Below are 26,982 nucleotides of genomic sequence, written 5' to 3'. Positions count from 1 at the left end.
AGGCTAAATGCCCAAATTAAAAGACACAGACTGGCAAATTGGATAAAGAGTCAAGACCCATCAGTGTGCGGTATTCAGGAGACCCATCTCACGTGCAAAGACACACATAGGCTCAAAATAAAGGGATGGAGGAAGATTTATCAAGCAAATGGAAAGCAAAAAAAGCAGGGGTTGCAATCCTAGTTTCTGGTAAAACACACTTTAAACCAACAAAGATCAAAAAAGACAAAGAAGGGCTTTAAATAATGGTAAAGGGATCAACACATCAAGAAGAGGTAACTCTCCTAAATAAACATACACCCAATATAGGAGCACCCAGATTCATAAAGCAAGTTCATAGAGACCTACAAAGAGACTTAGACTCCCACACAATAATAGTGGGAAACTTTAAAACCCCACTGTCAATATTAGACAGATCAGTTAGATAGAAAATTAACAAGGATATTCAGGACTTGAACTCAGCTCTGGATCAAGCGAACCTAACAGACAGCTACAGAACTCTCCACCCCAAATCAGCAGAATATGCATTCTTCTCAGTACCATATTGCACTTATTCTAAAATTGACCACATTATTGGAAGTAAAACACTCCTTGGCAAATGCAAAAAAATAAACTAGGTATGGATAAAACATATATCAAAATAATAAGAGCTATTTATGACAAACTAACAGCCAATATCATACTGAATGGGCAAAAGCTGGAAGCATTCCCTTTGAAAACTGGCACAAGACAAGAATGCCCTCTCTCACCACTCCTATTCAATATAGTATTGGAAGTTGTGGCCAGGGCAATCAGGCAAGAGAAAGAAATAAAGGGTATTCAAATAGGAAGAGAGGAAGTCAAATTGTCTGTTTCAACGTGACATTATCATATATTTAGAAAATCCCATCATCTCAGCCCCAAATCTCCTTAAGATGATAAGCAACTTCAGCAAAGTCTCAGGATACAAAATCAATGTGCAAAAATCACAAGCATTCCTACACACTAATAATAGACAAAGAGAGAGCCAAATCATGAGTGAACTACCATTCACAATTGCTACGAAGAGAATAAAATACCTAGGAATACAACTTATTGTTGTATTCACAATGCATCATACACAAGGGATGTGAAGGACCTCTTCAAGGAGAACCTCAAACCACCACTCAAGAAAATAAGAGAGGGCACAAACAAATGAAAAACATTCCATGCTCATGGATAGGAAGAATCAATGTCATGAAAATATTCATACTGCCCAAAGTAATTTGTAGATTCTATGCTATCTCCATCAAGCTACTATTGACTTTCTTCACAGAACTAGAAAAAAACTTGTTTAAATTTCCTGTGGAAGCAAAAAAGAGCCCATATAGCCAAGATAATCCTAAGCAAAAATAACAAAGCTGGAAGCATCACGGTACTTGACTTCAAACTATGGTACAAGGCTACAGTAACCAAAACAGCATGTTACTGGTACCAAAACATATATATAGACCAATGGAACAGAACAGAGGCCTCAGAAATAATGTCACACATCTACAACCATCTGATCTTTGACAAACCTTACAAAAACAAGCAAAGGGGAAAGGATTCCATATTTAATAAATGGTGCTGAGAAAACTGGCTAGCCATATGCAGAAAATTGAAACTGGACCCCTTCCTTACACCTTATACAAAAATTAACTCGAGATGGATTCAAGACTTAAACATCAGAACTAAAACCATAAAAACCCTAGAAGAAAACCTAGGCAATACCATTCAGGACATAGGCATGGGCAAAGCCTTTGTGACTAAAACACCAAAAGCAGTGACTACAAAAGCCTAAATTGACAAATGGGAACTAATTAAACTAAAGAGCTCCTGCACAGCAAAAGAAACTACCATCAGAGTCAGCAGGCAACCTGGAGAATGGGAGAAAATTTTTGCCATCTATCCATCTGACAAAGGGCTAAAATCCAGAATCTACATGGAACTTAAACAAATTTACAACAAAAAAACAAACAACCCCATTAAAAAGTGGGTGAAGGATATGAACAGACACTTCTCAAAAGAAGATGTTTATGCAGCCAACAAACATATAAAAAAAAGCTCATCATCACTGGTCATTAGAGAAATGCAAAGCAAACTATAATGAGATACCATCTCATGCCAGTTAGAATGGTGATTGTTAAAAAGTCAGGAAACAAGAGATGCTGGAGAGGATGTGGAGAAACAGAAACGCTTTTACACTAGTGATGGGAATGTAAATTAGTTCAACCATTGTAGAAGACAGCGTGGTAATACCTGATGGATCTAGAACCAGAAATACCTTTTTGCCCAGCAATCCCATTACTGTGTGTATACCTAAAGGATTAGAAATTATTCTACTATAAAGACACATGTGCACCTATGTTTATTGCAGCATTATTCACAATAGCAAAGACTTAGAACCAATCCAAATGCTCATCAATGATAGACTGGCTAAAGAAAATGTAGCACATGTACAACATGGAATACTTGCAGCCATAAAAAAGAATGAGTACATGTCCTTTGCAGGGACATGGATGAAGCTGGAACCCATCATTCTCAACAAACTAACACAGGAACAGAAAACCAAACACCGCATGTTCTCACTCATAAGTAGGAGTTGAACAATGAGAACACATGGACACAGGGAGGGGAACATCACACACTGGGCCTGTTGTGGGATGGAGGCCTAGGGGAGGGATAGCATTAGGAGAAATACCTAATGTGAATGATGGGTTGTTGGGTGCAGCAAACCACCATGCCACGTGTATACCTATGCAACAAACTTGCACATTCTGCACATGTGTCCCAGTATTTAAAGTATAATAATAATAATAAAAGATTGGAATTGAAGAGGCACATCATTAGGTAATTGTGAAACATGTTACTCTCTTAACATCAGCTCAAGCACAAAAGGGGAAGTATAAATTGCACTAGATATGGAGTGTCTTATGTTTGATTTCTCATCCTAAATTGGTCACCAAAGAGATGTGTGGCCCTAGGCAAATTACTTTACCCCTCTTGGCCCCAGAATCCTCATCTATAAAATGCAAAAGTTGTACCAAATGACTTTTAAAGTCACTTCTAGTTCCCTGGATTTTATACTTAGGGGACAAGGTGGGGAATATAGACTCCCTAAAGCAAAATGTTCAGAGTTTTACAATAGAAACAAGCCCAGAATCATCTTTCCTCTTTCCTCTAATTGTGTTCCTTCTTCCCCACACACTTTCCTGCACACCATCAGGAAATAAAGTGAGAAAAAAAAGAAAGCCTCCTGTTGCATGCAAAAAACAGATCTGCCAGTGGTGAAGGGTTGGGTTAAGTGGATCCTTTGCTGGTGATATCAGATTATATTTTAATTAGATGTCAAGTTCTAAGACCATGAAGCTGAAATGATAAAGAGCAGGCTATTAATGGTCCCAATTACAGAGCCCCAAGTATCTCTTAATTTATGTACTGATAATCTCCTGGTAATTTTCTGGATGCTGCCACAGCGTACACATTCCAATTCCTCTCCTGCTTCATGTGGATTTGTTCTCTGAGTTCCTTTCCCCATTATACTCTGCCCAACTCATTTAGAGCAACCGCTTTGCCTCACAGCCAGACCGCCGGCCTCAGCTGGGGCAAGGGGAACCGGCAACAGCTCATCTGCAGCAGAGCCTTTGGTGGAAGTGTGGCCAATTAGTCACACGTTTGGTGTTCTAATTAGGCGAGTCTGGGACTTTGGAAAATGTGCTGTTGATTTAGGTACTTCCTCAAACAATGCTAAATTGTGTTATGTGAAATTCAATTAGTCTTTTTCTAAACGTTTCCACATCTGTTCTTCTTTAAGCATAAAGTGATGAGGAGAGAAAGAGAAGTGAAAAGCCAGAGTCTCCACTGGTGAAATATGTTAGGCCTTAGGGACCAGCCCTTTTCCCAGCTTTTGACCCTGAACAGTGATATACAGGAAGGAACAAAGTTGGAGAGCTATCATGGTGAAGCCTTTTTAAATAAATCATTATAGAAGAAATATTGCAACTGCACGGGAATGTAATCTCGTATGATGGCCATAAACTCAGCTTTGTTTGAAAATAGATGGCATGAGGGAGGAACCATTAAGAAGTGAATGATTATAAATTCTATCTTAAAGGTAATATTTGTGATTATTCTGGTTATATTTAAGAGTCTTTTCTAAACAAAAATCCTTTAGTTTAGTATTTCATGTCCAGGTCTAGTCTAATGAGTTTTTGTCCCCTTCTATCTATTAAAATTTCCACATAAAATTGAGAACAGCCTGAAATCCCACAACATTTAGTGACTAAAAAAGAAGACAATGAAGATGAAGATGATGAGGAACAAGTTTCCACTTTCTCTGAAATGGAAATTCCTAGTTTCCATTTGTGCCACTGCTGGCGGCTGCACGATGGCATGTTGCTTTGATCCCTCTAGCTCTGTCCCAAGCTGCTCCTACCCTGAGCCTCTCACTCTCCTATTTGCTAAAGATGCTGTGTCATTGCTTCTCAGCACCTCTTAATTCCAACACACTTAACTCCAAGTTCATCATGTGTTTTCATGTTGTGTCACACTCGGTATATCCACTGATTTTGCCGAGAGGCCAAATGGCAGTATGTTTTACCAAAGTGGCACGGCTCAAAACCGCAGGCGTCCAAAGGTGAAGGTGTACATGCATTTGATCCTTGTTTCTGTTATCACCTTTTCAGTGACTAACATTTCAAAACCTTATCTGTGGCTTGCAGGCCATGTTTCAGTTTTGTCAGAGCCCGGATATAGACTGTGTGGTTTTCTGATGATATATCTCTGTAAGATTTGTGGAATGCTAAAGATGGAGTTGTCAACACTACTTTATGGCACCTCAGTGCATGTCAGAAAATGAAAATATTTTCAGAAGTGATAGCATTATTTTGACTGATGATATATACTCTTTTAAGACAAAGACTTATTTAAATAAAAAAATTCAAGGGGGGAAAAAATAAGGCATTACCCATAAACAAGTTGATTTATCTGGTGTCTGTAGCTCTCATGAAGAAGAAAAAGGAAGATTAGAAAATTAAAATAGTGATATTTTAATGACATTCTGGGTTTGCAGTTTTCATTAACTGAAAAGCATCCTGCATTTGACTACCCTATTTAAATCAGGTTACAAGTCTGTGGAATAAAGTTTACAGCCATAAGTGTAAATAAATTACTCCTTTTTACTATGGAAGATAATTATTAAATTAACTAAGTGTTTGATGATAATATGTAGAATTTGGTTTTACAGGAATATTGATTGGTAATTACAGTCTATTATCTCTCATTGTATTTTTCTTACATAAAGGTTTATTTACCTATTGCAACCTATACAACCATTGTTGAATGGAAATTTTGCTTTAATCTCTCAACTTTTTACCTGCTTCATTTGTGACTGAGAAAAGTTGGATTAATTGTGAGACAACATTAACTCCCCAGAGCAACATTATCTGATTTTTAAAAAATCATTATTAATTTTTTTCTTTTCTTTTTTCTTTCTTTCTTTTCTTTTTTTTTTTTTTTTGAGACAGAATTTCTCTCTGTCGCCCAGGCTGCAGTGCAGTGACATGACCTGGCTCACTGCACTCCACCTCCCAGCCTCAAGTGATTCTCTTGCCTGAACCTCCTGAGAGACTGGGACTACAAAAATTACAGGGCACATGCGACCACACCCTGCTAATTTTTGTATTTTTAGTAGAGATGGGGGTTTCACCATGTTGGCCAGGTTGGTCTCAAACTCCTGACCTTAGGTTATCTGTCCACCTCGTACTTCCAAAGTGTTGGGATTGCAGGCGTGAGCCACAGCACCCGGCCTAATTTTTCTTTCAACTGGGTAACTTTAATCTGAATATGGATTTTTTTAAAAAAGGGTATTTAAGTCATTAGCTTTAAGCCAAACAAACAAGCCTTGTCTTTTGCTACTTAAAAGCTTAATCAGATCATTCATCGTAGCTAATTCCTGTTCTTAAAAAACATGTCCACCTGACTGTTCTGAATGAAACTAGCTCAAGTCATTTTGCTTCCTATTGGCAATACCAGGGCCATTGCTTAATGAAAAAATAAATAAATAAATAAGGCGTCAGACTCACACCTGTATTGTGATCATAGGTACTATGATTAGTACATATTAAATAATTTGTAGTTGTCACAAGCACAGATTCAAAATCACTCTTTCCTCTAAAATGCCAGTCTTGGGGAACAGCATCATTAATTTTTATTTTTAATTTTTGTGGGTACATGGTATATATATATATATATATATATATATATATATATTTATGGATTACATGAGATACATTAATACAGGCATGCAATATGTAATAATCACATCAGGGTACATAGGGTATCTATTACCTCAAGCATTTATCCTTTGTGTTTCAAACAATACAATCATACTCTTTTAGTTATTTTTAAATAAACAATTAAATTACTTTTTACTATAGTCACCTTGTTGTGCTAGCAAATACTAGGTCTTATTTGTTCTTCCTATTTTTTTTGTACTCTTTTTCCATCCTTCCCCTTCCCAGGCCCACCCTTGGCTATCCAACCCCACCTCTGGTAACTATCATTCTACTCTCTATCTCCATGAGTTCAATTGTTTAATTTGTAGTTCCCACAGATAAGTGAGAATATATGAAGTTTGTCTTTCTGTACCTGGTTTATTTCATTTAACATAATGACCCCCAGTTCTATCCATGTTGTTGAAAATGACAGAATATCGTTCTTTTATTATGGCTGAATAGTACCCTATTGTGTGAGTGTACCACATTTTCTTTATCTGTTTGTCTGTTGATGGACACTTAGGTTGCTCCCAGAATTTGGCTATCGTGAGTAGTGCTACAATAAACGTGGGAATGCCTTTGATATACCTTTGATATACCTTTACCTTTGATATACTGATTTCCTTACTTTTGGGTATACACCTAGAAGTGGGATGGCTGAATCATATGTTAGCTCTATTTTTAGTTTTTTGAGGAACAACCCACCTGTTCTCCCTAGCGATTGTACTAATTTACATCCCTATCAATAGTATATGAGAGTTCTCTTTTTTTCACATTTTTGCCCGCGTGGGAACCATCATTTTAATGTTTGTACTAATGTCATCTACCAGAGAGACCAAATGTGTGAAATAGTTCTCCCTGTGTTATTAGCTCAAACTAGAATTAAACTCCACATAATGGTGGTGTGTCTCTGTGGAGAGAAGGAAAGCAGAGCTGCAAAGGTTGCCACCTGCAGGCTGTCCCTGGTCTTTGGAAGGCAGTGCTTGGTCAGTGGAGGAGCATCCCTGCCTCATTATTTCCACAGAATGACAATCAGAGTCAGTTTTCTTTTTTTTCCCTTAACTTTTAAGTTCCAGGGTACATATGCAGGATGTGCAGGTTTGTTACATAGGTAAACATGTGCCATGGTGGTTTGTTGCACAGATCATGCCATAATCTAGGTATGTGCCCATCATCCATTAGCCATTCTTCCTGATGTTCTCCCTTCCCCTACAACCCCTGTCCCCCAGGCTTCTTTCCTGCTTTATTTGCTTGTTTTGAAGAATGAACTCCAAGAAGGCAGGAATTTCTTTACATACATTCATTTCCTTGTGAAATAATTTGCTTGATACATTTCTCTATTGATTTGGCTTGACTGATGATCTCAAGTGCCACCTGGTTTGTACCATAGCATAACGGCCAAGCATTTTTATATCTCCAGTTACTAGGGCCACATCGGAATTGAATCCCAGACCCCAATACTCCCAGTTTCTTTTGTCGTCTGTCAGTAGACTGGTGTTACCAATGATTTTCTTGAGTGTTTACACTTGAGGTTCAGGATGGGTGAGATATTGCAGAAGGACTGACCTGCCTAGACACACTCAGAGAGGAGTCAAGTAACAAAATTAAAGAATAGCATTGTGTATAAAAAGTGTATTGATTGATTAAGACAAAATGATACATCCAGAAAGAGCTAAAACATAAACAAAAGTTAAATAATAAAATTAAACTCAAGATGAGAAGTCACACAGCACAGAATTAAGTGTCAAACTATGAGAAATTGGTAAGATGTTAACAAATGGAGAGGATTAAGGACACATTTCTGAACATTTCTGGTAGACAGACTGGCGTGAGTTAAGGCAAGAAGGAGGGTGGTTGTCGTCTCATTTAAATGGTTTCCCCATCTCAATCTCCTGCTTCTTCTTTCTCTCCCTGACCTCTAAAGGCTCGATCTTCAAACCTCTTCTCTTCTGTACTTTATATATTCTCATATCCTAGGTGATGCCATGCAGGTCTACTGATTTAAATGTCATTTATATGCTGAAAGTCCCTAATTTTTCCAACCTACCCAGAATACTCCCCTGACTTGGACACCCAATTCCATTAATTAATTAATTAATTAATTAATTATCTGGAGATTGGGTCTTGCTCTGTCATCCAGGCTGGAGTGCACTGGTGTGATCATGGCCAATTGCTTATTTAACATCTTTCTTTGTGCTTCTAATAGCGTCTCAAATCTATAAAATATATATACCAAACTGAACTTTTGATTTCCCATCTCCCACCTCTACTCCCCAGATCATTAATAGAAATTCCATTCTTTTAGTTGCTCAGATAAAAGAATCTTAAAATTGTGCCTACCTTCTCTTTTTCTCCCTTATCCTGCATCGAACCCATCAACAATCCTGCCCTCTCCTCTTTCAAAACATATCCAGAATCTGACCACTTCTCATCACCCCAACTGCCACCATCCTGAGCCACCACTATTTTTTGTTGGGATTATTACAATCACCTCATAATTAGTTCCTTTACTTTTACCCTCAACCCTCTTATAGGGTACTCTCACACTGAACCAGAAGATCGTTTTAGAATGAACATAAGGTTTTTTTTTTTTTTTTTTTTTTTCCTAAATCCTCACATAGCTTTCTATCTCCTTCATCAAAGCAGCTTAGATCTTTACCATGGCCTCATTGGTCCTACCTGAGCTTACATCCCCCCATTGTTTCTTGACTCATCTCCTATCACTTAATTCTTCTTGCTCTGCCCCAGCTGCTCACACTGGCCTCATTGTTCCCCTCCAATACAGTGAGCACATTCCTACTGCAAAGCCTCGGCATGTGTTGTTGCATCAGCCTGGAACGCTCCACACCCGTCTGCCCACATGACCTGCAACCTCGCTTTCTTCTGGTCTCTGGTTTTTTTTCTTTTTTCTTTTTTCTTTTTGACCGAGTGTCTCTCTTGTTGCTGAGACTGGAGTGCAGTGAAGTGAACTTGGCTCGCTGCAACCTCCAGGTTAAAGCAATTCTCCCGCCTCAGCCTCTGGAATAGCTGGGATTATAGGTGCCCAGTATCACGCCTGGCTAATTTTTTATACTTTTAGTAGAGACGGGTTTCACCATGTTGGTCAGGCTGGTCTCGAATGCCTGACCTCAGGTGATCCACCTGCCTTAGCCTCCCAAAGTGCTGGGATTATAGGTGTGAGCCACAGGGCCTGACTTCTTCTGGTTTCTCCTGAAGTGTCACCTCCTCAGGAACTTCCTGGACCCTCCTATGGAAGACACCACTCAGGCCTCTAGGTCCCTCAGTGATTTATTCATCATCATAGCCCTTACCAACACCTGCCCCATTAAATATTTCTTTGCTTGTTTAATGTCTGTTTCTCTCCACTAGAGTATACACTCCTTAAGGTCATGAACTTCATTTATGTTGTTCAGAGCTGTACTTCTCTGTGCCTGGAATGATGCCTGAACCATAATAGGTGCTTAATAAATGCCTGCTGAATGAATGAACAATGATGATGAATAGACTGTTTTTCAGGTAGGCAAAATAGTTTGCACTGGGAAGTACTGGGATATGATGTTGGAAAGTCAGAATGAATATAAGTTGTGGTAAAAATTTATTAAAGGGAAGAGTATAGATTTTATTGTATAAGTCATGTGTAACCATTAAAACTTCTTGAATGGGTCATTACATGCTGAATATCAAATTTTGGGATGAGCAATCTGGTGAAACACTGCAGGGTGGATTTTGAAGTTGGTTGGAGATTTCTTAGTATTCCGGGCTTTAGGCCCCATGTCATAAGTACAGGCCTTAGAAGAAACTAACTATAAGTTGAAATATACCTATCATTTCAAAGACTCACACTTTTTAAAATGGGATAAGAATGTCTAAGTCATTGGTATCATGTTAAGGCCCAGTCTGTAGGTTTGGACAGCAGCTGCTTGAACACAGATATCCAGAGTGAGATAAGAAAAAAAAAAAATTAGCTATTGAGAGGGGATAGTTTCCTCAGTGTTCGACACAGCTGCCTGCTAGAAACACGAATCCATTTTCCTGTTTCCTTCTGACCAATTACTTTACACCAGTTGGATGGCATTCCTTACCTGTGCTCAGCAGAACAGCCAGATGTTTCTGGAATAAAAGGTATGATCCTCAAGAGGAGAGGAGCAGAACGGGTGAGCAGTGATGAAAACTTGCCGGGGGATGTTTTCACCAGGTTGACCTCCCCATTGAAAAGGCAGTCAAGAGAGCTATGACTACGGGACCCAGCAGTCCTTGAGCAAGAAGGTAAAGAGAGGGAAATATAGCCCTGGGGACTCTCTGTGCCTTTCCTCTGGAGTTTCCATGTTTTACTTAAGTGACTGGTTTATCTTTATAAGGTGCTCTCTTCTTAAATGTTACCCCAAGATCCTGAGATTTATCCATCTTTGACTCTAGAGATTATTTATCTGCTTTCTTGAAGATCTAAAATTTCTCCAGTGTAGGAGTGACTCTCTTTCCTGACATTGGGTTTTAATAGCAGGTAAATCAGTTGGAAGAAGTTTGGTTGTCATTGCTGTCCTGTTAGAAAAAGATTCTCATTTGAAAGTAATGCATCTTGACTAGATATGACTGCAGTAAGAATTTTAATGATCGTATCATCATATTTTTATAAGATTATAAAACTCCTGCTTCTGTGACACTAAATATTCAAATGCTGCCCTCTCACTGAGGCTTTCTGTGGCCTCTAACCTTATCATTAGTGATTCTGTGCAGATTCACAGAGTAAGCAGTTGACCCATCAGTGATTGCAAAACATTTGGAAAATGTCTGGAAAAGTAGCTATCATTTGTTTCCCATGAAATAGTCATTTTCAATGTGAATGATGCAAAATATTAAGACAAAAGGAAAATGATTATATGAGCTACATAGAACATGTGGGAACTGGTAGAGAATTTTATCATGTTTAAGAAATCCTTGTCCTTAACATTTTGGAATATGGGAACATCTAGGTTGCTCTAGAAATAAAATAGCTATGTGATATATGAGTTATCAACCATAGAGTCTGAAACAAGAAAGAAATGGACTCAAGAGATATATAGAGGGCAAAGTCAAACATATTGGTTATAGATCAGATATGGGAAATGGTGAAGGAAAAGAAGGGGGCAAAATGAGTCCTAAATTTTTGACTTGCCCAGCTGGATGGAAAAGGGAACTTGCTCTGAGATATGTGTATTGGAAGAGGATTCGGTTTAAAGGGAATGATCATGAGCTGAGCATTGAACTGGTTGAGTGTAAAATCATTTGAAAGAATTCAAGTGCAGAAGTTGATGCGGCACTTCCATATATGGGTCACAAGTTCTGAGAAGAAATAAGAGCTAGAATTATAAATGTGAGTCATGCGTAGAAGTGAAAATCAGCCATGAGAGAAGTGGGAGAGTGTTCAAGTCAGAAGCAATACTGAGAAGTTCCCTAAGACAAGAGAGAGCATCCTTGAATTAAGAAACTGAGAGATCTTCAGACAGCCTGGAGCAGAGTGCCTGGGCAACATGATGGGTGATGAAGAAGAAAGGGAGATTGGGGCCAGATCATGCCAGGCCCTGGAGTCTTGAAGATTTCTGAGTTTAGTCAAACAGTGATGAGATTGACATGCAGAGGTGATACAATCGGAGTTACTTTCAAATGATTATCAAGACTATTTATTGCATAAAGGACTAAAGGTGCTATTTGTTGTCTTCTTGAAGAAGAATCTATGCCGGCACTTAGGCACATAATTCTCTAGAACCTTCTTCTGTTGGCTCCTGAGCCATAACTTCTCCACTTATGCAGTTCTACTGCCACTGTCCACAACATTATCCACCCTGAAAGGAGATGAGAAAACCTTTCCCACTAATGTTGCCCTGTTTTTAGATTACAAAATCACTATCTCTGCCTTTGGATTCAAAAAGAAGTTCCATGAGATAGAAGAATATTTTAATTTCATATTGCAGCACTTTCAAGGTATTTTCTGGTTTACCTTGGAAGCCTGGGACTTTACTCTTCAGAGTAAATCTTTAAGGGTATAATTTCAAAATAAAATATGAACATCTTATTCACAATTTCCTTGCAGTTAAGTAAATGAATAAAATGGGCTTGAATTATTTCATTATGAAAATCCAGTTTTCCCCATTCACTTTAAAAAATTAGTTTTATTAAACCCAAATATCTGGGAATTTAAAAAGGAATAATGAAAATGTTCTTCTATTTATTGAACATGTATTATATAGCATATGTGGTACTAAGTTCCTTTATTTATGTTTACCAGGTCCTACTGGGTATCAGCCACTAACTCCAATAGGTAGAGTTGTCCCAACCTCTAGCGGACAATCTCCTCAGCCAAATGTCAGACAGGTATAGTCATTTACCATGCAAGAGCCTCAAGAGAAGAACATAGAACCAACTGAAACTTAATCTATAACTTCCATCCCCAATGTATCAGCATCATTAATGACATGTTCCTCTTCTAGTCTTTCCAGATACTATTATAAAAGTGTTTGAAATATACCCTTCCACATACCTGTTTCTATCTGTGCTTTTCCATTTCATCAAGTCCGTTTTTGATCATCTGGGAATGAAATCTGGCTGCTTGAACTAAGGAAACAATTCTTTATAGGAACACTCAATCATTTATCCTAATAGGGATTTGATTTTACCTGAAATACAAAGAAGCATTGCAAGAAAGGGAACAATGTAAGGACCGCGAGCAATTCTATTATAAGTTTTCATTCTCAACATATATCATTCTCAGTAAGTCACTTATTTTTTTTTTTTCATTTAACTAAAATGTAAGGACATGCCTGCTCTGCTTGGTGTACTGTAGCTCCTGAGCAGTCTAACTACCTGATGCAGAATTGATGCGCAAATGGCAAACCCGGTGTGCATATCATAATAGTTAAGAGTTCCAATTTGGGAGCCAGAACGCCTGGGTATGAATTCTGATTCCAACATTTATAAGCCATGTAACTTTGGGCAAAATACTTAGCTGTGCCTCAGTTTCTCTCCATATGTAAAATGGGGAAATATAGGGTTGCTATGAATAGTACGAATGTTATGAATAGTGACTTAATATTTATAAAATGCTTAAAAGAGTGATTGGCACAATGTAAGGGCTTGTTAAATTTTAAAAAACTTTAATCTTTATCTGTTTCAAATAACCACAGATTTTCAAAGGCATTATTAATGGTTCTTGAAATAGAACCTTTCCATCACCTAAGGGCCTGCCCTCCCCACTCATCACCCTTATGGAGGTGTAACTAGTTTAAAAAGCTATGGTAAGGCTCTGTAATCTCAACAAGATTAGAAAGCACCATTCCTGAACCCCAAGAAAAATTTCAGAAGAAATGTAGCCAATCTGAATTTGAACTTGCACTCAGATTCACTAACTTGGATGTTTTCTCACATTTTGGGATCATGGAGATGTCTGCGTGTTCCTGTGTTTTAGATCTATAGCAATTTACTCTATGGCTTCAGAGTTCCCTTTAAAATGAAGGTAAAATCATTCTGATGGTATACAGTATCATACCCATCTCCTTTTTTTAAAAATTTATATGGCACAATTACATAAATGCACACACAACCTTCTCTGCCAACAGCATTTGTACAGTGTGCAGAAATCTTGAGAACAGCTTTTCTGCCAGGGTTACCACAATGTCCCATTTATTTTCCACTCAGGCCTGGGAAAGTCTACAAAGGAACACACTAGAAATTTGTGCCAAAACAGCTTAACTTAAGTCCGCCTCTTTTTCATGATCATTTTTAAAGACTAAATGTCAGTTCCTCCTCAACCTACTAAAGCAAACTACCTTTCTGTGAAGGACCATGGTCTTCAGGTGAAAATGGTCTATGGTAGACAGTTCATGTTTGAGGTCATTTTTGAAGTAAAATGTCCCTAAAGAGGACTACATTTACAGCAGAAGAATTGTAGAATTGCCGTATGAAGGAAGATTTCAATACGTAAGAAACAATATTTTCTCGTTCCACAACGATGAAGTAATTTGCCAAGTTCAAAAATGAAATTATTTAGAAAGAGTTTAGAAATATTTTCTGACCATCCATTGTCAAGGACTTCAGCAAAATTCTCAGGAATAACAATTTTTTTTCCTATTCATGAAAGTTTAAGTAATTTTAGGAGTCTTTGAGGAACTCCTTCAACCTCAAATATAAACATTTAAGAAGTAACATGTCTATTTTAAATGTAATATCAAATATGTTCCAAACTCATTCACTTGATCAGTTTAGTCTAGAAGTATTCACAGTATTCACTTGGGTTTTTAAATTTGCTTTACTTTCATGGTTTATGTCTTATCACTGTTCTAGTCTCTAACTACCTTTCAAACATTTTTTAATTTACAAAACTAAGGCCAAGTCTATACTAGCAAATTGAAGTTGAAAAGTAAGGCCCTTTGGGGGATAATTTCAAAGGAAAAATATTTTTCTAGTTACTAGCTTTTACATATTATTGATAAATACTCTTTGATTTTCTAAGTTCTCAACTTTATGTTCAAGTTTTGACCCAGACTTCACTAGGGAGACCTGTCCCAAATCCTAGTATAATATGACAAACTCTGTCTCACTTAAAATTCTTTATGCTAACTAAGATTCTCTTGTATTTTCAGTAGATGTATTTCAAGTCTAATTATAACTGCAGTATTTACACCAAGGTATTTTCGTAGGGCCCTGACTTTTTTCAGAAACTTTATTGAAAAAAAAAGCCAGCTTAATATATCACCATAGATTAAAAATGTAATAACAATAAAAAAGTGAATATGCAAAATCATTATAAGCATGTCCTAAGATATTAGATAATGATTACTTTTTTAAATGTTTAAGTTAGATATATCTCAAGATAACCAGCTTCTCTATTTTATGCCACCTCCTTTTCACTTTTAAATTTATATTCCCTTTATATGCCTTTGAAAAATGGGAATAAAGGTGCATGTTTATTTTAACCTTTAAATTATAAACCAAAATTCTATCATTTTGCCTTCACTTCAGTGAATTCTGGCTTCCAAGTGGAAAAAGAAAAAATGGTCCCTGAAATTTTCGATTTGGCCTGGCATTTGCAGCTAAGCCTTGCCTTTTTCCTGTTGTTCATAAACAATATCAAAAATGCCAACATCCAGTAAGACACACTGTGTCTGTAGCGAATTAATACAAAAGAGAGACCCCTCATTGGTCTTGTCTGAACACAGAAAAAATGACATGAATAGTTTCAAACCTCAAAAGTGACCAAGTATCCCCCTATCTGTACCACATGAGTGGATACTGCTTCTTCGCCAGTTATACCCTTGCCCTCTCTAGTCTTCCCCGCACTAGATCAAACTTACTAAGATGCTTAACTATAGGATTATACCAACTTTCTGACATTATTCATCCAATTCAAAGCAAAGTCCTGCTTCCAAGAACTCTTCTCCAAGTCACCTAACACAAGCCCAACTACTCTGGTAATGCCTAACACCTTCTTGCTGAGAGGCCCACCATTTCCTTGGTGTATGCTGTTCCTCACTGCAACAAGTTAAAAAACAGCCTATGCAACTCCAGTGGTGTGCCTGGTGGCCTTAGGCTGGAGGGCATTAACACAAGCAAGACCTTAGCTCCAGAACATGTTTTAAAACAGCTTCAGTTTTGGCAGAAATAACTTTCAGCAGTCGCATTGTGTTGAAAAAGTCCAAATCCTATGTTGGAGTCCTTCTAATCAATTCGTGACAGTTTAATGAAAACTTGTATTTATTATAACACTTTATGAAAAACAGAACCAGGACCTCATACTAGCTAGGCCTTTTTACCTTTGTTTAGATCTCCGTGGGAAGTGCCCCACAGATATGTGGGCAAAGATGAGGGTGAACCTACTTGAAAGTCCAAAAGTCCAAAAGAATGCCTCCAATCATCTTCAGGAGAGGAGGGATTGACCTGGTTGCCCACATGTCCATGGTCCTAATGTAGGTGTTTGTGTAGCTGGGGGGCAGGAGGATTTCATTTTTCCTAACTTTAGGACACAGTAAAAATTATCTTGTCCCCTCCCTCCCTCCTTCCCTCTCCTCCATTTTTTCTTTCTTCCTCCATCTTTTATCTTTATCTCTCTCCCTCTCTCCTTTTCCAACTTCCTTCCCCTTTCCTTTATAATATGCCTTCACAGTCCAGGGAATGAATGCTATGAAACACTGTCAGTTTTTGTCTTAAACAATGCCTATTTCTTCCTGCCTGTAGTCCCAGCTATCTGGGAGGCTGAGGCAGCAGAATGGCTTTTACCCAGGAGGCGGAGGTTGCAGTGAGCTGAGATCGCGCCGTTGCACACCAGCCTGGGCAATAGAGCAAGACTTCATCTCAAAAAAAAAAAAAAAAAAAAGCCCATTTTATAAAATTCATACACAAATAACATACAAAAAGTCAAAAAATATACAAACATGATTTGGTAGCAGAGTAGCTGAATGATCTCTCATCATTTAAAAAAATATGTTGAGATATTTTCAATTATTTCGTTTTATAACTTCTAATAAAAAAAGACCGGTTTTCTAAAACTAGCCTCTCCTTTAGGCTCTTCCCTTTCTTGAACAAACACACCTCTTTCAATTTACACTTTAGAGTGGTGTAAATTGTTTTAATATGCATAAGGAGGTAATAGGATTCAAAGTCAAAGAAAGTGAAGCTCTTCTGTTTCCTCTTTGCAGCCTGGACTGCTGCATCCTCTTTAAGAACACCTCACCAATGCACTTTAGATAAGAGTGTTGAACCCATTGCAAGGCACAGAGCAGATTCTCCCTGTGTCTTTTCATAGGGTTCAGATTTCATTCAGTGCCAGGAGTTATACATCACTCTCAATGGTGTGTCTCCAGAGCTGACTGAGGAAAGTGCAGAAAAACTACCGTTAACAAGGGAGTAATTACATTCAGCCTAAATTAATTATTGGCCGCTCAGGACTGCTGAGCAAGGGCCACACAGATGGCCTCTGACTCAGTTCCCACCTTTGAGGAAAGAAATATTCCAATATAGTGCACATGACTGCATAAGATAACAAGAGGCAGGCTATTTCTGGTCTACTGGTCTTGAAGTTACCATATTTGTTAATATGACATGGGGCTTATTTGCGTTAACACTGTAGGTACATTGTATTTTTTAGGGAAAAAAATGAATGATAGTCACTTGGGACGGAGGTCATTTCACGGCAGTCAGCATTAGGACCAGCAAAGTCAAGCCAGGGACCTTTAAAATGCAATTCAGTCGAAAGAACAGGTCATGGATCAGTGAACAGGTGATAGAAGGTGTTCGTGAGGAATTTAGATTAGCAAAAAATACAAACAAACCACAAGAATCAGGGAAGAGAGAAATCAGGACAATCTGGAGAGCAGGAAGCCAAGGTCTTGGCAGGGTGGCAAGGATGACACTGATAGGACCTGGACACTATGCGCCATGCAGGCAAGGACTAGGATTCTATTTACTCTGTGTCCTCAGAAGCCAGCATAGTTGGCACACACCACATGTCAGTAAACTTTTGTTGAATTAATCAGTCAATTTCATCTATTATTCATTTATGAAATAGCATGCTCTTGCTAGAGAGCTACATAGAATTAGTTCAACTTAATAAATATTTTAGAGTTCCTACTCCATACTAGGCACTGTGACAGATACTAGAAAATAATATATAAGCCAGGCTCCTGTCCTCAAGGAATTTGCAATATAGTGTCTGAGTCTGAATGTAAAAAGTAATTACTAGTCATTATGATAACTGTAATAACAGAAGTATGGAGATGATAAGTGGCCAAACAAAAAACTACCTACTGGTGCTGTCAAGGAGGAGCTGCCCAGAAGCTGTTTTAAAGTATACACAGAGAGGAGTTGATTGGATGGAAAGTGGGGGAAAAGCACAGTGGGAAAAAGAAACATATATACAGGCAGAGGGGCCCAAACAACATAGCAAGTTCATGGAAGAAGTAGTTCAATGTTGCTGGAGAGTAAACAATCTGAAAAAAAATCAAGAAAGTAATCTCATTTACAATATCTACAAATAAAATAAAATACCTAAGATTTAACTTCTTATCCAAAAAAGTGAAAGATCTCTACAATTAAAGCTATAAGATCCATCAACGGATAAATTGATAAAGAAGATGTGGTACTTACAGACAATGGAGTACTATCCAGTCATAAAAAAAGAACGAGGTGCTGTCATTTGCAACAACATGGATAGAACTGGAGGTCATGATACTAAGTGAAATAAACCAGGCATAAAAAGACAAATATCACATGTCCTCACTTATTTGTGAGATCTAAAAGTCAAAACAATTGAATGTGTGGTGTTAGAGAGTAGAAGGGCAGTTACTAGAGACTGGGAAGAATAGTGGGTGGGTGGTGGTGGAGAGGTGGGGATGGTGGTGGAGAGGTGGTGTGGAGAGGTGGGAGAGGTTAAAGTGTGTGAAAAAACAGGAAGAATGAATAAGACTTAGTATCTGATACCACAACAGTTACTATAGTCAATAATAATTTAATTGTACATTTTAAAATAACTTAAAGTATAATTGGGTTGTTTGTCACACAAAGGATAAATGCTTGAGAGAACAGATACTCCATTTTACATGATACGATTATTACACATTTCATATCTATATTGAAACATCTCATGTACTCCATAAATATATATACCTACATACCCACAAAATTAAAATTAAATATTAAAAAAGAAAACTGTAGAACAGTAATGAAAGAAATGGAAGCATATACCAAAAGTAAAAACACATTCCATATTGATGGATTAGAAGAATCAATATCATTAAAATGTTCATGCTACCCAAAGCAATCTATAGATTCAAGGCAATCCCTATCAAAATACTAATGACACTCTTTATAGAAATAGAAAAAAATCCTAACATTTATATGGAACCACAAAAGATGCAGAATAGCCAAAGCTAGCCTTAGCAAAAGAATAAAACTGGAAGAATCACATTACTTGAGTTCAAATTATACTACAGAGTTATAGTAATCAAAACAACAAAATACTGGGTGTAAAAACAGACACATAGACCGGTGAAACAGAATAGAGAACCTGGAGACAAGCTCATACATCTACATTGAACTCCTTTTTAACAAAGGTGCCAAGAATATACACTGGGAAAATTTCCTTTCATAAATGGTGCTGGGAAAATTGGATATCCATATGCATGAGAATGAAACTAGATGCCTATCTCTTGCCATATACAAAAAACACCAAACAAATAAAAATTAATTGGAAACATAAATGTAAGACCTTAGACTATGAAACTACTAAAAGAAAACATTGGGGAAACTCTCCAGGACATTGGACTGGACAAAGATTTCTTGAGTATTACCCCACGAGCATAGGCAACCAAAGTAAAAATGCACAAATGGGATCACATTAAGTTAATAAGCTTCTGCACAGTAAAGGAAACAATCAGCAAAGTGAAGAGAATCAGCAAAATGGAGGAAAATATTGCAAAGTATCCATCTGACAAGGGTTTAATAACTGGAATATATAGAAGCTCAAGCAGCTCAATAGGAAAGAAATCTAATATTATAATTTTAAAATGGGCAAAAGATATGAACAAATATTTCTCAAAAGAAGACATATAAATGGCAAAAAGGTGTATGAAAAGATGTTCAATATCATTGATCATCAGAGAAATGCAAATCCAAACTACAATGAGATATCTCACCCCAGCTATTGTTATTGCCTGTCTTTTGAATAAAAGCCATTTGAGCTAGCAAGGATGTGGAGGGAAGGCAACCCTCATACACTGTTGGTGGGAATATAAATTGTACAACCCTTATGGGGAACTGTCTGAGTTCCTCAAAAAACTAAAAATAGAGCTACCAGACCGTATTAGTCCATTTTTGCACTGCTATGAAGAAATACCTGAGACTCTAGGTAATTTATAGAGAAAAGAGGTTTAATTGGCTCATGCTTCTATAGGCTGTATAGGAAGTATGGCAGCATCTGCTTCTGGGGAGGCCTCAGGAAGCTTTTACTCATGGCAGAAGGCAAAGTGGGAGCAAGCACCTTACATGACAGGAGCAGGACCAAGAGGTGGCAGGAAGGTGTATGCTACACATTTTTAAACAATTGCATCTCATGATAACTCATTATCACAAGAACAGCACTGAGGAGATGATTCTAGACCATTCATGAAGGATCCACCCCCATGATCCAATCACTGCCCATGAGGCCCCACCTCCAACACTGAGGATTACAAGTGAATATGAGATTTGGGTAGGGACACAGATCCAAACCATATCACATATGATCCAGCAATACCACTGCTAGATATATACCCAACAGACAGAAAATAAGTATATTGAAGAGACAGCTGCACTCCTATGTTTATTGCAGCACTATTCATGATAGCCAAGATTGGGAAGCAACTCAACAGATGAATGGATAAAGAAAATGTGATACATATACACAATACTATTAGCCATAAATAATAATGAGATCCTGTCATTTGCAGCAACACAGACAGAACTGGAGGTCATTATGTTAGGTGAAATAAGCCAGGCACAGAAAGACAAACTACACTTATTCTCACTTATTTAAGGGATCTAAAAATTAAAGCAGCTGAACTCATGGAGATAGATAGTAGAATGATGGTTACCAGAAGCTGGGAAGGAAGGATAGTCCGGTGCTGGAGGGGAGTGGCATGTTTAATGGGTACAAAAATCTAGTTAGAATGAGTAAGATTTCATATTTGATAGCACAACAGGGTGACTACAATCAACAATAATTTACTGTACATTTTAAGATTACCAAAAGAGTATAATTGTATTGTTTGTAACACAAAAAAGGATAAATGCTTTTGGTGATTCATACCTCATTTACCCTGATGTGGTTATTATGCATTGTATGACTGTATCAAAATGTGACATATACCCCATAAATGTATACACCTACTATGTACCCACAAAAATTAAAAATTAAAAATTAAAACAGAGAAAAAAACCAATACTGCTAGAGAGACACACATGGCAAGATGAGGATGTAAGGAGCTTGAGCTTGGACATGGATAATGAGGAAACATAGTAGCACTGAAAGTAGAGAAGGATCAGATTTGCATTTTAATAAGACAATTCACCTAATAGATAAAGAAAAGATGGGAGAGGGAGAAGATTTTAACACCAAAGTTCATGCTAGAGATGGGAAGACACAGAAGTAAGGCAGTGGCAATCAAAATGACCAGGAAGAGTTATATTTAAGAGATACCTGAGAGATGAGATAGATAAGATTTAATGTTTAATTGGATATGACCAGGGAGGGAGAAAATAGACTAAAACTATCTTTGTTTTCCAGGCTTGGGAAATTGGGTGGATGTTGAATTGCCAATTGGGTTACAGCAAATTGAGTGAAGTCACTGGGGTACAGGGGAATAGACAATGAGTTGTTTAGGACATGTCAAATTTGACAAGTAATAGGACATTTAAGTGGAAATTTTTAGTAGGCAATTTGATTTCCAGGCAACATCTATGTCAAAAACAGTTTGGAAAGTTATCATGATATAGGCAAAAGTTGAAGGCAAGAGGATGAATGGGATCATCTAGCAGGGGATATAGATTGAGAAAATAAAAGTATTATGGATAAACCCTGGTGAATACTTACATTTAGGTGATGGGTAAAGAAAGAAAAATTAATGAAGAAAATGAAGGAAGGAAGGAAGGAGGAAGGAAGGAAGGAAGGAAGGAAGTAAGGAAGGAAGGAAGGAAGGAATGAAGGGAGGGAGGAAGGAAGGGAGGGAGGGAAAGAGAGAGAAAGAAAGAGAGAGAGAAAAAGAAAGAAAAAGAAAGAAAGAAGGAAAGAAAGAAAGAAAGAAAAGAAAGAAAAAAGAAAAAGAAAGAAAAGAAAAGAAAAAGAAAAGAAAGAGAGAGAGAGAAGGAAAGAAAAAAAGAAAAAGAAAGAAAGAAAGGGCCGGGCGCGGTGGCTCAAGCCTGTAATCCAAGCACTTTGGGAGGCCGAGATGGGCGGATCATGAGGTCAGGAGATCGAGACCATCCTGGCTAACACAGTGAAACCCCGTCTCTACTGAAAATACGAAAAACTAGCCAAGTGAGGTGGCAGGTGCCTGTAGTCCCAGCTACTCGGAGGCTGAGGCAGGAGAATGGCGTGAACCCAGGAAGCAGAGTTTGCAGTGAGCCGAGGTCACGCCACTGCATTCCAGGCTGGGTGACAAAATAAGACTCCAGTCCCCCCTCCAAAAAAAAAAAAAAAAAAGAAAAAAAAAGAAGATAAAAGACACAAAAGAAAATTATGCTAGCATTTTAATAATTGTCATAGTCTTCAAATGACCCATAACCATTTTCATCTTTAGCAAGGTTGTCTTTTTCAAGAGGTCTTCTTAAATACAATACAGTGAAAATCCAGTTTTCATCCTTCCACCTTGTCATAAACTCCCAGTACAAAAATTATATTGTATATTCTACAAGTAATTCACTAGTAAGCAAAAGGCAAACTAGGTGGAGCACTTGTGTTTCAGACTTTTGGAAATGCATCACTTCTAGCCCTGCCAGAATTTAATTTGCCCAGTTTAGTAACTAGCATGGGCTGTTGCACAACTTACTTGTTTATAATAATTAGCCATTGATCATAAATTATGCTACAGTTGTTGAGTTAGCTCACTAGTCATTACCTGAGTAGCAAGATGTAAATCTAAGCTCAGAGGTCATCATTTCTTATTCAGCAAGAAAACCCACCTCCTCAATAGTCATTCAAAATCTGTACAAACTGCCTATCTAATGCCAATAGATACCATAATCATGTATCTAACTTTCAAAGTGAGAAGTCTAAATTATAACTTATCTGTTGAGATTTTGTTGAATCTGAAGATCAACTCTAGGAAAATTAATATATTTACGTTATTGAGTATTCTATTTAATAAGCATAGTATATTCATCCATATTTACTTATCCATTTATTTACCCAACATCTTTTATGTTGTTAAATGTCCTTAAATGTTGAAGGACAATTGGATTGTTTCAACTCTGAACTATTATTAATAAAATTGATATTAATATTGTATAAAACTCCTTGTGTGTATATCCATTTTTATTTCTTTCGGGTAAACATCTAGATGCATAATTGTGGTATGATATGTTAAAACAAACAACAACAACAAAAAACCTTTGCCTACCCAAAATAAAAGTTTAAGAATTTTAGTTTTTACGTTTAGATCTCTGATTGCTTTCAAGTAAATTTTTCTACTTGGTATGAGATAAAGATTGAGACTTGTTTTAATTTTATTTCCATATGGAAATCTAGGTGTTCCATCTTCATTTGTGGAAAATATCATATATTCCTCCTTTTTAAACTATCTTGGTAAAATATATGTGTGGATCTATTTCTTGACTCCATCTGTTCCATTAAGTTTTATATGTATTCTTATATTCCCATCACTGTCTTCATTATAATAGCTTTATCAAATGTCTTTAAATCAGGTAGTGAAAAAATCTTTCAACTTTGCTTTTTTCAATATTCTAGGTTATTGTCATCCCCAAATACATTTTAAAATCAGCTTTGTTTCTACAAAAAAAAAAAAAACAAAAAAAACAAAAAAAAACATGTCTTTAGCTTTTTAACAGATTGTGATTGTGATTGACCCTAAAGATCAATTTGGGGAGAATTGATACATTAACATGTTGAGACTTTCAGTCCATGAGCATGAGTATTGGTTATTTATTGCTGTGTAGATAACTGCCCCCAAATTTAGTGGTTTGAAATAACAAAGATTTATCACCTCATGTTTTCTGTGGCTTGAGAATTTGGGAGAGGCTTTGAGGGATGGTTGTGGCTCAGAGTCTCTCATGAGGTTGCAATCAAGATGTCAACTGGGGATAAAGTCACCTAAAGGCTTGACTGGGGCTGAAGAATTGTTGCCATGCACATCGGTGGCTGTTGATAAGAGCCCTCCAATTCCTCACTGGCTGTTGGCAGGAGACATTAGTACTTCACCATGTAGACCTCTCAATAGGGTTTCTTGAGTGTCCTCATGGTCACGGCATGATTCTCACAAATATAGACCACATCCAAAGGAAGAGGAAATAGAATTCAACTCTGGAAGGGAGGAATACCAACAAATTTGTAGACATATTTTAAAACCACCAAGGTATATTTCTCCATTTATTTAGGTATTTAGTTTTTCTTAGTAACGTTCTGTAACTTTCAGTGCACAGACTTTCACATACTTTGGTAAAAGTATGCCTAAGGACTTTGGGTTTTTTGATACTGCTACAGATGCATTTTTCCTTCCACTTTTTTCATCACTAGTATATAAAAATAAAATAATGTTTGTATTTTGACCGGATATCTTGTGACAGTGCTAAATTCGTTTAATAAAAATGGAAGCTTTTCTATCTATTGCTCAGGTTTTTCTACATACACAATCATTTTGTCTGCAAATCCATAAATGTGCCATATTAGAGTCAGGAAACAGAACCCATATCAATTATTTTAATAAAAGTGTACATACACTATGAATTAAAGATCTGAAAGACAAAAAATAGAGCACTAATGCATGATAGAGATAGCAATAGCAGGAAAGTAAAACAAGTGAACTCATAGACACAGAGGATAGAATGGTAGTTGCAAAGGTTCAAGGAGGGAAGGAATGGGGAGATGTTGGTCAAAGGGTGCAAAATCTCAACTAGACGGGAGAAATATATTTCATTTTTAGATCTGTTGTGCAGCATAGTGAATATAGTTCATAATTATTGTGCATTTTAAAATTACTAAGAATGTAAATTTTAAATGCTCCCACCACAAAAATGTTTAGTATTTGAGGTGATGGATGTGTTAACTAGCTTATTTAATGTTTCCACATTGTGTTCATAAATTATAACATCATTTTGTATCCCATATATTTATACAATTATAAGTTGTCAACTTACAATAATTTTTTTAAAGATAGCACCTACTACACCCAAGACTTGAGGGTACTAAACAGAAGAGATTAGAATTTATAAAATGTAAAAGCTTAGAGGAGTGACCCTAGGGCATCAAAATTTGGACTTCTGAGAAATGAATGCTGCTCAGTTGGTGCTAATGTCTCTGAGTTTGAAGGAAGGTACCCTTGATCCTGTAACCCCAGTTTCTGAGAAAAGGGTGGCAGCTGGCTGGTTCTGGTGTCTCTGAGGGGGCAAAAGCAGGCTAGTTCTTCCAAGAGTTGAAAAATTGCAAACTGGATTCAACTATTGTGACTGAAATGAACTGCCATAGTTGGTGTCAGTAAGTGAGCCTGAGATGTTATTGGCAGGAATGGGAAGTAAACAGGAAGTTCACATAATGCAAACAGGAATAAACAAGTCCCTTATCCTCCTCCAGTATTGCGCACTCCCTCTAGATGTATAACATACTCTTCTCTTGATTCATTCATACCACTTGCTTCCCTAGATTTATAGCACCCTCTGTTGGCTCCATTAGAAGAATTAGCAGGTTGCCAATTGACGAAAACAGAAATGTGGAAAGACCTCAAAATTACAAGCAGAATTCATAAGAATGCTATGCTTACTAAGTAGCAATACTACCTTAATATATGGCATATTGACAAGGAACCCAGAAGGAATTTGGGAGGTTTCAAACCCAAATACGATTGCTCTCCTCAGTACATTTGTCAAAGTGAAAAGTATCTGCAAAGCAGAGCAGAGATTTCAAAAGCCTTCAAGCTAATAATTATGGTTTAGGATCCATCCAGCTCTGAGTTGAAAACTGAATAGCCAGGTACATTCAGTTTTCTGATTAGTTAAGGGTAGACTGATTAGTACCACATCTTCAATTCAGCCTTAACTTACACAATCCCTGATTTATAGAGGGAATCAGACACCAGTAGATAGGCCAGGGTCAAATGGGTGAATCTATTAGCTAAGATGTCTACAATTTTGCAGATATACTGCTGGCATTCAAAAAAAAATAAAGAAATTTGTTACAAAAACAGAACCTCATAACCAAAAGAAAAAGAGAGAGAGAGAGAAAAAACAAACAGTAATAACCAAACTAAAGATGATCCAAGTGTTGGAGTTAATCGGACAAGGACTTCAAATTAACTATTATTATCATGTTCAAGAAAATAGAAGGAAACATGGACAAAAAATGAATGGAAAGATAAAAGTAACTAAAAAACAAAAATACAGCTTTACAAAAATTAAATGGACATTCTAGAATTGGAAAATACAGTATCTAAATTAAGAAAAAAATTAGATGGTATTAGCAACAGATTATATGCAGCAGAAGGAGGATTGGTAAACTGGAAAAGAGCTTAATAAAAAATATCCAAATTGAAGTACACAGGGAAAATAATAAACCACAGAAAAGAATAGTGCAATAAAACAACATGGTCTAACATATATAGAATTGGAGTTCCAAAAGGAAAGGATAGGAAGGACAGGGAGGGAGGAAGATTTGAAGAGATAATGGCCAGTAATTTTCTAAAACCAATGAAATCTCTCAACTCACAGGTTCTAGAAACTCAGTGAACCCCAAACAAGATAAATCAAGCATGAGTACATAAAATTATATTAGATTAGTGTGTAAGCTGAAAACAAAAGTTACACAGAAAATATTTTTAAAGCAGCCAGAAAAAAAAGACGCATAATCTTCTGGACTAGCTAGAGATTTTTTTTTCCCCACCGGAACTGATAAGATAGATAGATAGATGATAGATGGATAGATGGATGATAGATAGATAGATAGATAGATAGATAGATAGATAGATAGATAGATAGATAGATA

The sequence above is a fragment of the Piliocolobus tephrosceles genome, chromosome 5 (assembly GCF_002776525.5).
Source record: "Piliocolobus tephrosceles isolate RC106 chromosome 5, ASM277652v3, whole genome shotgun sequence".
Lineage (NCBI taxonomy): Eukaryota > Metazoa > Chordata > Mammalia > Primates > Cercopithecidae > Piliocolobus > Piliocolobus tephrosceles.
This window is presented reverse-complemented; position numbering follows the sequence as displayed.